Source organism: Cavia porcellus, unplaced genomic scaffold (assembly GCF_034190915.1).
Source record: "Cavia porcellus strain 051 isolate PalLab524CR breed Dunkin Hartley unplaced genomic scaffold, mCavPor4.1 scaffold_23, whole genome shotgun sequence".
Classification (NCBI taxonomy): Eukaryota; Metazoa; Chordata; class Mammalia; order Rodentia; family Caviidae; genus Cavia; species Cavia porcellus.
The window spans coordinates 48796955-48810054 of record NW_026947506.1 but is presented as its reverse complement, the minus strand read 5'-3'; the positions used below and the strand labels follow the sequence as shown (position 1 = coordinate 48810054).

At 46.2% G+C, this 13100-nt stretch overlaps 1 long non-coding RNA gene across 1 annotated transcript; it reads right to left on the bottom strand.

The window, feature by feature from the left end:
• Positions 1-278: 278 nt before the first annotated feature.
• LOC134472382 (uncharacterized) lies at positions 279-9799 on the bottom strand. Its single transcript, XR_010042187.1, has 2 exons — positions 9646-9799; positions 279-3237 (listed from the first exon to the last, which is right to left on the bottom strand). It is a non-coding gene; the product is annotated as an uncharacterized LOC134472382 (long non-coding RNA).
• Between the last annotated feature and the right edge of the window lie 3301 nt (positions 9800-13100).

Sequence of the window (13100 nt, the reverse complement as noted above, 5' to 3'; positions counted from 1 at the left end):
TAGTGATTTCGTGAGACTGTCTCAAAATAAAATATGATAAAGGATGTGAAGGTAGTTTAGTAAAAAACCTTAAGTTCAATCCCCAATGCTGAAAGAAATTTAAAAAGGCTGCAAGGAATATAACAATCAGTATTGTATTTGACTCTCAAAATGCCTGTGCAAACATGGTTATAAATGTTTCCTGCATGTATAACTCATGCTCAGGATGATTATGCGCATGTATATCATCTTGAAATACATCTTTTGCTTCTTGACACAGCACTGACAAATGTCATATATTGGTTATCATCTATTTTATTTTGTTATTTTTAAAATGTAGGTGAAGAAAAGTAAGATACAAATATATTTTGAACTCGTGGATGTGGCGGGGCATTTCCCCTTAGAAAAGTGAGTATTTGTTGGTTAGAACAAGGTTTCTAGTGCCAGGCCCCTCTGTTGGTGCCCGTTTTCTTTTTGAGGATGAGCTACACGCATAGCATCCTTTAAGACTGAACTCAGTTCTCCTATCCCGGACACCCGGAAGGGAGCTCTTGTGCCCGAATGCAAGGACAATATCCAATCAATGAGTTTTGTTATCTCCTGCTCTTCAGTGATGACAAAGGAAAGGTCCCTGTCCAGGTCCCGTCACAGTGCTTCTTTTTGGAATTTCTCCTAAGCATCACACCGAGTGTGGGGCAAGGTTAAGAGCCAGGAGAAAGCATGCTGGGCCTATGGATTCTCTGATGCTCATTAAATCTTAAACTGCTGAAGAGGCCACCTCACAGCAGCGCTTCAGTCTACACAAGACCTGTTGCTTCTTCAGGGTCGGAGGGAGCCTGTGTGACCTACACACCCGACATGTCAACTTCACTGCTTTCCAAACAGCCTCACCGAGGACAGAGGGGACTCCTGAGTATGTTGGGTGGGTCGTAGAAGCATTACCTGAGGGGCTGCAGAAGGTATCTTGTCCACTCGTTTCTGGCACTTGTTCTTTGCTCTGCTCCTAGGTAACATTAGGTATACATCCCTGCTGCACCAAACTCTTCTGCCATGATGCTGCTGTCTTGGAGAAGCCAACCATGGACTGAATCCCCCGAAAATGTGAGTCAGTTAAATTCTATGTCCTCTAAGTTTTGAGCTGGGTTCTGTTTCCAGCAAAAGAAAAGTCAACAAACGCAACCTTCCAGGATGGCCATTCCAGTTAAATTCATGTTATGCCCTTGGCTCAGCACTTGCTAAGGATGGCAAAGCCACCATCACTTTGTGCCATCTCCTACTCCTTCCTTGGGGGCTGCACCTTAAGAGAAAGCTCCACATGCTTTTATGCCTGATCTTTCAGCTCTTTTAGCTGTTACTACACAGGCTGATAATCAACAGCACCTTTTGAGCACTTCCAGCTACCTAGAATATGACTTGGTTACTTGGCTGGCAACCCACAGTCTTGTCTGTTGTCTGCATGCCATGGTTTGTTTTTTCTGTGATTGTCTTCATTTTGTTTAGGTTTTGTTTATTTAATAAATAGGTTAAATTATTGCAGCAATGTGGCTTGAGTGAGGACCTTCTCACTGCACCAAATCCCTACCTCTTTTTAAATTTTATTTTATTTTGAGATAGGGCCTTGCTAAGTAACTAAAGTAACTAAGTAACTAAATTGTCCAAACTGGACTCAAATTTGTTATCCTCCTGCCTCAGCCTTCCAAAATGCTGGGATCGGAGGTGTGTGCCCTACCCCTGGCCATGATGTGGTTCTGAACTTCCGTGAACCACAGAATGCTTGGGTTACTTCCATGTGCTGACCACCTTGCCACCCAGCCTGGGGTCCCCGTGGGCTGGTCCTGCTCCTACCTGTCCCCAGAGCACAGCAGCCCTGGACATGGGCTCCTTGGAAGGGTCTGTCTCCCATGATGGATGTTCTAGGTTCTCTGGGGTTGCTGGATGCTGTAGGACACTTTCCTGATTCTGCTAGATTCTTCTTTGCTTCCCAGACTCAGGAAGTGACTGTGGTGAACCAAGATTCCTGTGTTTAAAAAAAAAACAAAAACAAAAACAAAAACAACAACAACAAAAAAAAAACCCAAAAGCACAAGTAATATGAGCAAAAGTGAAAATCAACAGGCAAGCTCCATGCTCCAGAAGTGCTGTGTAGACACTGCACCACTGACTATGGCTCTGACAAGTGTGAAGTACAAGGATTCCTCCTTCCAGATGTCGGGAGATGTGCACTTGCAGAGAAGAAGGTTCAAAGGGGCAGTCAGTGAACTCTGAGGAGGAAGAGATGTGTTCTCCTGAAAGAAGAGTCACAGATGGTTTCTAAAGAGGGGTGAGACCAGCCACCTAACCCACCAAAGTCCCTCACAGCAGGAGAGGCCAGTGAGTGCTCCCCGTGCTTCCCAGTGAGTGGTCCCCATGCTTCTCAGTGAGCGGGCGAGAATGGGTCTTGCTATGAGCATTTTGGTTTGAAGGACATTTGTGTAACCCACTGAAAATACTGAAAACCAGCCAGCAAACAGAAAGAAGTGTAATAAAAACAAAACAATGGAAACTGGAATGCCACCAAATAGCACAGGGCAGAGCAAAAACGGTTCCATGTGAGTCCCTGGGTGGCTGCTGTTTGGGGCTTAGTGTCCAAAGGCTCACTCAGGAAGGTTGGCTGCTCGCCTGTGTGGCTCTGGGTTACAGCCTCTATGGGGTGGACCTGGTGAAAGGCACATTGGTCCTGGGGAGACCCTGGAAGGGGAGATGGGGACCCCGCCCCTTCATGTCCCTCCCCCTGCTTGCTGGCCACTGTGGGACGGGCACATGGCATCTCCACGAGCTCCTGCCCTGACATACTCCCTCACCGCAGCCTCAGAGTAGCTGGACCGGCTGGTCCTGGACCAGAGCCTCTGAACCTTTCTCACTGCACCAGGAAGCTGCCTAACACAACTGAGTAATAGTTACCCATTCTTGCATAACAGACTACCCCCAAACATGTGGTTATTGTCCCTAGTTTCCATGGGTTAAGGGTGAGGAGGCTCATGGAGCTGTGGTTCTGAGTCCCTGCGAGAGCTTCAGGGCCTTGCTAGAGACAGTCACTGCCAGGTTCTCCCGCATACTGATCGGAAGGGTCCAGTTTTCCACACACGCTTTGAGGTCTTGGGCTGTGCTTCTCTCTCTGTGTCTCTGTGTCTCTGTCTCCATTGGCCAGAGGCTCTCCTCCTTGTCTTGTTCAGTGGCCTCTCCATGGGGCAGAAGCATGACATGGCAGCTTGGCTCACTCTACAAGAAAGTGCAAAGGAGGAGGAGGAAACAGTGAAGGGGTGGAAAGAGGAGGCCTAGTGCTGCTTGCTAAGCTGACACAGTGACCCAGCTGGCTGCAGCCCCATGGCGTGTGGAAGGTTGCTTCTGCTTATGTTGAAGTGCGAGAGAAAGGGAAGAGCGCGCAGGTGCTGCAGCCGCCTGCTGTCCCTGGAGGGATGGAGACCCAGCCAGTCCTTTGTTGAGCAGCTGCTTCGCTCCACAGCCCCCCTGACACCCTGGGTGACCTCACCTTCCAAGGTGCCCCAGCTTGAAGAAAACTTTTCGAGTGCGGTGTGTGTCGGGTTCCCCTAGACGTGCCCAGAAAGGGGAGTGAGGCTCTGAGATCACCCTGAGGGCCCCGCATCGCCATTCTCCATGCCAGAGGCTTATTTATGACTTATCAGGGGCTTCCTGTAGCTTACATCCTCATCCTGCCCAGGCCCACTGAACCCTGCCAAGGCTGTAACACAGAGCAACACACACACACGCACACACACACACACACGCATACATGTGTGCATGCACATACATGGCACATGGACACAGAAAACGAACCTTTCCTGCGCCTCTGGCTTGCTTTGCTGGTTCTGATGTGCAGACCCTGATACAGCCTTCACTAATTCATTCACAGGACATAAATACTTCTCATCTTCCCCACACTAACAGGTTAGATTTCCCCCTGAATGTCCCATTTATTTTATTACCTCACATCAAAGTTTTCTCAATGGCATCTACATTAGGGAGAGAAACACAAGTTAGTAACACTGACCTTCTGATTTGATTCCCTATCGCTTCCCAGACTCAGGAAATAACTTCCTCATCTTTGTTCACCTCAAGCTGGAGCTCGACTTTGAATTCCTAGTCTAGCAGTTCATAGCCATGTGAACTCAGAGGATCTTTAGGGAAGTCAAGTGGGATGAAAATACTTGAGAAGCTGGCTCTCCGGTGCCTGATTTAACTTGCACTTAAGTTTGGCTTCTTAAGTGTCTTCTTAAGGGGAAGCAGCTCAACAGGAATCAAATAAAATTGAAGTGCCTGTTCGGGTTGACTTGTGAGATCATCAGATTCCTGTTTCTTGCCCCAATTACTTTTCTCTTCTCATAAATCTTAACTCTTTTTTAAAACCTGAATCTTAAGGAAAATCAGAGCAGACTTGGACAAATATCACGTTCCCCTCCACACTGGGCTTTGTGTTGATGACCACTGCTGTTGTGTAAATGAGATGAGAGATGTCACTGGAGCAGGGCACCCTGGCCTAGCTCACTCTGCATGTGGGACACACATCCAGGTTCTGTCTCCAGGCCCCCTGCAGTCTGTGGAGGAGACAAAAGCCATCACTGGTGCTGAGTGAGAGGCCGGGCATTGTGAAGCTGCTTTGCTTGAGTAACTCAATCATTCCAGCAGTCTTAGGAAGAAGGCACTCATTACCTACCCCTGCAGATGTGGAATGGGGTAAAGGAGGTTAAGTGTCTTGTCTCAGTCCATTGGGTACTATTAAAATGGAAATTAAAAATCTAAAGCCTGCCAAGAGAGACTGCCAAGGATGCTGACCAAAGCCAGGTGGACATGTCCATGTCCAGGAAAGCTTGTAACAGGAAATTCCTTCCTTTCTGTAACCTTTTCTAACTGATGGCCTTGTAATGGAATTTAAAATGTGAAAGGATATTTCTTTCTTTGTATAACCAATGGCCTTGCAGTATAACCTAAATGTTTAAACACCCTTAGCAGCCCATGTCACCCACCCTGCAGTCAAAGTGTGCCAAATCTCCCACCAGTACCTCCCCCTGGATCTCCCCATAGAAGTCCCAGAACCCTGCCGGGCGAGGCTCTGACTCTTTAGAAAGAACCCAGTCAAGCCCAATGGGCTATTGAACCTTCTCCATGTCATTTCTTCTCATGTTCTATCTGATTTCCCTATCAATATTATAAGCTGTGTACTTTACAGAGGACAGAAGGATGTTTATTTCACAGCCCCAGAGATTGGAGCACACAGTGCCAGAATCTGCTCTGCCGGGACGAGGCCTCATGATGCACAGCACTGTGCTGCTTAGGGTCACTGGAAAGGGCCCATGCTGAGGGAACTGCCCCCACCCCTGCCCTTGAGCCTTGACTCATGGCGCTGAGTCTGCATTGATGAACTCATGACAGTGAGAGTTCCGAACTGTATTTTCCACAAGGCTCCACCTCTGCTACCTCTGCACTTGGCCATGTTCGGGTGCAAACCTCCTTCCTGTGTGTGAGCCTTCAGGGAGAAACCGTACACACCCAAAAATGTCCCCATGCAAGACCCCCAGGGTAGCAGAAGGTGGAACTGAAGTCTGGAACCCTGCTCATGCTCACTAACATAACACCCACCCCTGAAGCAACTGAGGACCCTGCAGTATCTGTGGATCCTCAAAAGGGGATCGCAAAGAAATAGCCTGTCAGTACCTCCACCAGAGCTAGCGCTCACAGCGCCCCCTGCACTTCCTCTCCAGAAAGTTCCCCAGGAGCCAGTGAGGAGCAGGGCCGAGTCCTTCTCTGCAACTCCCTTCTCCTCCACCATTGCTCCACTAGCTGGCTTCCTGGTGCCGTGGCTCCCTTCCTGACAGTCTTGTGATTGCCTCTCTTCCCAGCCCGCCAGCCATCACGCTGCCAGCGAGCACCTTCCCCCTTCAGGTGTCTCTGCAAGCCTCCTACAGACGAGCTCATCAGCCGTTTCAGCAAATCGCAACATCACTCAAAACAATTTGCCTGAAGCACTGGGTATTTGGGCATCAGGCAGAGATGTGTGGACAGCCTTAAAATCAGGGTGACAATGTTGAAGTTTAATCAGCTATTTAATAGGACACTTTCTTAGGGTCATCGAAACTGTTGGTAGCATTGAAAAGAGTTTAAATGTACAAGGACTATTAATATGGCAGAAATGCACACGGCATCTCATGGCAGCCTAGCCTAGGCTGGAGTTGCACCATGAAGGATCCTGGCCACAACTCTTAGGGGCGGCAATGAATAAGAACAAACAGGAACATACTAGTCCCGAGAGCAAAAAGTCATAGTAGAGTCTGGCCTGAAGCATGCTGGCAGAAAAGCAGGTCATTTGCAAAATCTGTTAATTTCAGAAAAATATTTGCACAACCTCGCTCATCTTTCTCCTGGGACCTCAGACACTTAGCTCTGAATGTGCTGCTATGTGCTGGGTTTCCACAGTTCTGCGGGGTCTCCCTTTCAGTGTTTCTCTCCAGATGGGCTCTGTGCCAGATGTTCTGTGAGGTAAGCCTTGCTCTAGGTAAGTTGTAGTTCTAGGGCCAGGACTTCGCCTCCTTCTACTGCTGGAGACCAGGGGGAGCTGTGCTGCAGGTCGGGGCTGCCGCACTGTCTCCAGACCTCTTCTCTGGCCAAGGGAAGTGGGATTGAGGAAGTTATGCCCGCATTTCCTGCATGAACTAATAGACAAATAATAAAAATAGGAAAACAAAGGAGGAAATGGAAACGCCAGGCCAGGGGGAGAGGAAATAACAGAGCAAGTGTGAAGAGTCTGCTGGCTGTCACAGCTGAGGAGCTAACATTTCATTTTCCATTGGCTGGAAGGCTGACACCTGGTTTAGAGATAGCCCGCTGGTTAGGGACAGTGTGCTGAGAGGACCCCTTCACCTCTCCAACTGATTTCCATTCTAGCTCTGCAGATGATCACAGGGACAGCCAGGGAGGGGCTGTTGCTAACCGTCCCTGTAGCAGGAAGGGTGAATGTCCCCTGGACCCTGGGGCCAGGCTAAGCGCTGGCGGTGCCCCTGTTCACTTCTGACACTGACAGAGCATTGCCCTCCTATGATCTGATAAGGAGCCCAAATCCTCTGTACTGGCGAGGATGTTCTAGGTTCTCTCCCTGAGAACAGGTTTATAGCCACTGTGGAGAAACATAATTCATAATGTAAATGAAGCTCGCTATTAGACAAATAGAGTCCTCTGATCACATGGAAGTTATCCACAGTTTCACGGCTACTCTGCGCAGAAGCAATTTGGAGAAAGCGTGTGACTGAACACAATTGCCATGAATTAACCTCAGTTCCTGTGGGTGTGGTTTCTTTTTGTCCACTTTGTTTTTCTTTAAGCATACATCATTCCATTAATAATATAAAGTAGGAATGTAGACTTTTAGCTGCTTTCTTATTTTGATTAAGTTTATTGGTACAATTTAGATACACATGTGACCATACTCACTCAGGGAATATGGACCTGCACACGATAGGTCTTGATTCCTCTTTTCCCAATTCCCTCCCCTCCCTTCAACCACTCTTTCCCTCCTTTTTGCAAAGCTGTTTCTATTTTATCCTTCTTTCATCACTGTTCTTGTCCCTTCCTTCCTTTCCCTCTCCACCTTCCTAGGTGCCCTTTTTTTTGAACAGTGTCTTCCTATTACACAATAACTATTACATAGTAGGTCCTTTTGGTTTCTTACACCAGAGAAACAGTGTGATATTTATACACGTGTGACCAATTTGTTTCAATTAAGAATATGGTCTCATGGCACAACCATTACCAAGAAATGTCTCAAGTTTATCTTTCTTTATGTCATAAAAGAAACACAACTTTTTAAATTCCTTCCTCTGTTAATAAGCACTTGGGTTATTACCAAGATTTAACTATTTCACATTGCTGCTATAAACATGGGTGCACATATGTCACTGTGCTATTATGTTTTCAGTTCTTCTGGGAAGATATCCAGAAGGAAAATAACTGAAAGGGACCTCTAATCCTTTGAGGAATCTTCACACTGATTTCCACCAGTCTACACTCCCACTAACTTGGAAAAGAGTTCCTTTCCCCCGTATCTTCTCCACTATTAGTTATTGGTTGATTTCCTGATGATAGTCTGGAGTGAGATGAAATCTCAGGGTTGTTTTAATTTGCTTCTCTCAAATGATCAGTGATGTGGAACATTCATGATACTTTCATGCGAGTGAACCTTGTCTCTGCTCATTCTGTTTTGCTTTAACATTCTTCTGCTTTCTCTTTCACTCTTTTTCTCCTGCTTGCCCCCAGGATTTGGGTGGTCATTCTTACCTTACCACTTTGCTTCTACTATATTTGTCCTCTTTCATCTCTCTATTTGGTCCCCTTTCCCTATTAGATATCCACAAGACAGGGTAAAATCAATCGACCAAGTGGAAACTCAGAGCACACGAGTTCCTGGCTTGTGCTAGATTTTGTAATATAACTGGAGAGCTTGCTCCCATGGTTTAAGTTAGCAAATCAATAGTAACCAAAGTTTTTCAGTTGCTAGGCTGTGCTTGATGTTATCATTATTGCTAATTGTCCTATTTCAACCAGGATGTCACACTTGGTGTAATCAATTTTTCTCCCTTGTATGACAACATTGTGATTACTTGGAGTCATAGCTATCACCACAGACCAGCACCAAAGTACAGGATGCAAAGCCAAGCAGATATCAACTTCTCGTCCTTAATACACTGGGAAGGCAGGATTTGGGATAGACAGAAACACCAAATCAGCCTACACCCGGAAGACATCTCTGAGGAATAGACATTTCCTGCAGAAGTCTCACTACTAGTGATAAGGCTATCTGCCCCAAGCAATCTACAAACCCCAACACAGAAACTAAAAACAGAAAATAGAAAAATGACAAGCAGCAGAAGAAAATTCAACCCCAGACCTCTAACTGGGACAACTCCAAACACAATGAGCTAGAAGAAATCGGAAGCCACACCCTGGAACTTTCTGACATGACAGAGGCAGAAATCGCTTTCTTTACCGAGCTTCCAAGGACGTGTGCAGGAGAGGGGAACTGTGGAGTGTGGAGTCGGATTCTGTAGTATAAAGTGGAGGATGAAGGTGAAAGTGGCGTGTGTCCCTCAGTCCCAGTGAAGTGCGCTCCCACCACGGGTCTCAGGTATGGTCAGAGACACCCAGTGCCTGGGACCTTCAGGTGGAAAATCTCAAGAACTAGTACAAAATTGTCACAGGACTTACATTCTCCTTCACTATAGCCTCATGGAAGTTCTTGGAACAATCCATGTGTGTATTTCTGTGGTGACTTTTATTATGATTTTGGGAGTTCTTTTGTAGGTAATAGCTTCTCAAAGTTCAGAAAAACAACAAACAAAACACAGAAAATCAACTTTCTCCCTAAGCACCAAATTTATCTTTTTTTTTTTTTTTTTTTTTCTGCTAATACATTTACCCTTTGCACTTTAATTTATACTCCAAATGCACTATCTCCTGTAAATGTAGCTTGGGCTGGGCTGAGCAGATTCACACTAATTCTACTGACTGTTGGGTCAGAAGTTCCCACTTTTGCTCAGTTAGAACCAAAGAGGAATTTGGCGGCAGCTGAGTGGTTCACCAGTCATCACCTGTGACTCCAGAGTCACGGAGGACCAAGCTCACCTTCCTCTGGACAGCAAACGCAGGGCCATCTCTCCAGTTGTTTATGGCACTGGTTTTCTGGCTGCGAAGAGACCACATTTCCGTGACAACCAACAGGAGAGAAGAAAGTGCCAGAGTCCTGTGTCCGGGCTGACGTCCTGGAGCTGGGTCCCAGTCTGCCTGGAATGACTCTGCAACTTGGCCAGCACGGCCACTGAATCTTAATGAGCCCTGGATAAGGCACAGCCACATTGCTTTTATTCTTCCTGCTTCTGTGTCCCCAGGGCAGCTTGTCACTCTGGTCACTCTGTTACTCTTCCTGTCTCTGTTTGAAGGGTTCATGGTGCTGTTCAGTGTTACAGCCACTGCATTGTCACAGTTAAATTGTGGGAACATAATCCGCTTCCATGGTTATTGGTCTAATTGGGTTTATTCTTTTTGTTGCTAATTGAACTAAATTAATTTCTTAGAAAATGATTTGTTTTTAAATGTATTGGCAAATATTTCTGCAGAACATCCTCTTAAATATCAGTGCCTTCCGCATATTTGTTTATATTCTTTATCACTAAAATAGTTTGTGTATTTTTTTCACATTAATTAGGTTGGTTTCTATACTTTTTCACATTTGTAAATATGCACTTCTGCTTCTAATTTTAAATTTTCACATTTCTTGTTTTGCAAAGGGTGCTGTCCTTTCTTGTTTCCCTTATTTTGCCTATTTTCCATTAATGCTTTATTTTATTTCTTTAAGGATTTAATTTATGTATTTATTATTTTATTTAATAACAACATACAGAAAATTGTGGATTTTTACTGCCTCACCTCTGGCCCAGTTTCCTTGTGCTTAGCATATAATACCTTCTACCTTGCAAGAAAGAACATGAACCCAGAAAGAAGGAGGACAGCCCAGCCCTCCTCAACCTCTACTGCAGACACTTCCGGTCACACTCCCATCACCCCACCACTCTGGGAAGGGCGCACCCTTACACACTTTGGTGCACGACAGTAGAGTTTGGCTTTGGGAGAAATGAAGAAAAGAATTAGAGGAAAAGATTTGGTCAAATAATATGGTTTTCATTCATGCAGCATTTCTCCTGCCTCTCTGGCTCTCTGTCCATCTCTAGGTCTTTCTGTCTGTCTCTGCCCATCTCTCTGTTTCCCCTCCTCTGCCTTCCCCTCTCTGCCTATCCTGTCTGTATTTCAAGCACTCAGCCTCTCTTTTAGCGGGAATCACCTCCATACATTTGTAGGCTGTGAGCGATGTGACTTCAGGCCCGGCGTTGCCAGTCTGTTAATCAGTTTTCCATGGTGACCTGCTGACCTGGAGGCCCACACTGCTTCTTTTTCCCTTTCTGTTTCCCAGGGTGATGATCTGGAGCTGTGCCTCTCTCATTATACTGTCAGGCCATGTAATTAGACTTGCTGTATCATAATTTAGGCTTATTAGGGGGTGAAAGAAAGAAACACAATGTAAAAGAAAAAAATGAAAAATGGAAATGCTGGTGAGTATGTGTAAGGTGAGCCACTCCCTGCGTCTCCAATGGATCTGTCCAGCTGTGCAGCCACTGTGTAGGACATCATGCCGGTTTTCCTCCAACAGTAACAGAACTGCTGCCTGCTCCAGCTGCCCACTTCTAGGTGCATTGCAGGATTTAAAGTAGGGATCCCAAGACCTGTAGACCAGTAGTTACAAAAGCACCCTTCATAATAGCCTAAAAGGATAAACAATTGTCTGTCTATAGATAATCAATACATGTGTCATTTCCATTTATTGTAATGTAATATTTTTTAATCTTAAAAAAAGAATGAGGCTTTGATATCTGCAGCAGTATTTGTAAATAGAAAGAATATTATGGTGAATATTTTTTGGAATGAATCTACTTATATGATATTACTGGAGTGATTCAATTCAGAGAGAGAGGGAAGGAAAGATCAGGAAAATAAAGGGAGGGGAGGAGAGGAAAGGGGAGGGGAGGAGAGGAAAGGGGAGGGGAGGGGAGAAGAGCAGTACAGTGGGGCAGTAGCGCAGGTTAGCAGGTGTTGGAGAAAGGAGGTAACCAGAGGCTAGTTTTTAATATGTATAGAGTTTCTGGAAATAGATGATAGCAATGACTGCTATACAATGTGAATATTCTAAACCCCAGAGTTTTATACTTAAAATGATAAATGTTATGATGTATATTTTATGATCCTAAAAACAACTGTGATGGTAAAAATTGGTTTTGGTTCCACTTAATTCTCAGCCTCCTAAAATACTCGTCATCAAGTCCCAAAGTGGGAGCCCCAGAGACAGATCCATGAGACTCCTAGTTTCAAACTTGCTCTAGGTGAAAATTCTGCTCATGTCAGTCATAAAAGTTTGAACCGTGCATATCTTTGTGAGTCTTAATTGCTTCCAAATGAGTCAGCTGCATCTTCAATGAATGGCGGCTTGGAGTCCATCTCAGGATGCTGGAGGAACCTCTGCCCTACACTCCACTTTGCAATTCCACAGCAAATGTCACATGGAAGCACCTGCCTTCTGCAGCAGGTGACACTGAAGGTGAGTCTGTGAAATTAAATCAGATACAACCTGTGAAGGCTGGCATCACTGCAAAGAAGACCAACTCCAGGAAGGGGACATCCTGCCCAGGGAACAGAGGAGCAGTGGTCACTGGTGTCCAGGTAGCAGCACAGGGATAAGGTGGCCTCTAAGGTAAGATGAGCAGACAGACTACAAACCATGACATCACCGTGAGGACAGAGAAAACTTGGAGACAAGGGTACCAGCACATGCTCAAGAGAGAGCTGGCCTGGGATGCAGGGCTGGAAGCCGGCGTGGCTGGACCAGGAAGCACAGGAAGGATGGAAGGAAAGGACACTGGCCAGAGGGCAGCAGGCAGGGCCTGAGTGGTCCGGACTACAACATCATTGGCTTCTCCCAGAGTGTGAGGTGGACAGGCCTGGCAGATGGAAGAGGTAAGGTGTGGCTCAGGAGCCCGGAGTTGCCTAAGTGTTTGGAACCTTCTTCTGAAAGGTGAAGACAGTTTCTCCAATGTTTCTTTTCAGTTCCAGCCACTAATGGACCATGTACCAGTCAGTGCTACGAGAGCAAGAGAGTTAGTAAAGACAAGACACACAGATAGATAAGAATTTATAAGACTGGCTCACAGAGTCGGGTACGGAAGGGCGCAAAAGGTCTGTGGGCACCCTGGGGCTCCTGCGGGTACAGTTGAAGGTCTGGAGTTCAATATAGACTCAGCACTTTCCAAACACCACCCCAAGGAGGTCAGAATCCAAAATGTGGATTTGGGGTGGACAAAACTCAGCCCACCTCAGTGGGTGCAAGGTCTGCTTGTTCCCTCCTCCTCGCCCAGCCCTACAGGGCAGCAGCCTTGTCCAGCTCGTGGGAACTCGGATGAGCAGCTTTGCTCCTGAGTCAGCACCAGCACCTCTGATCTTCGGCCTCTTTGACGCGGGCCTGCTTGTGGCCACTT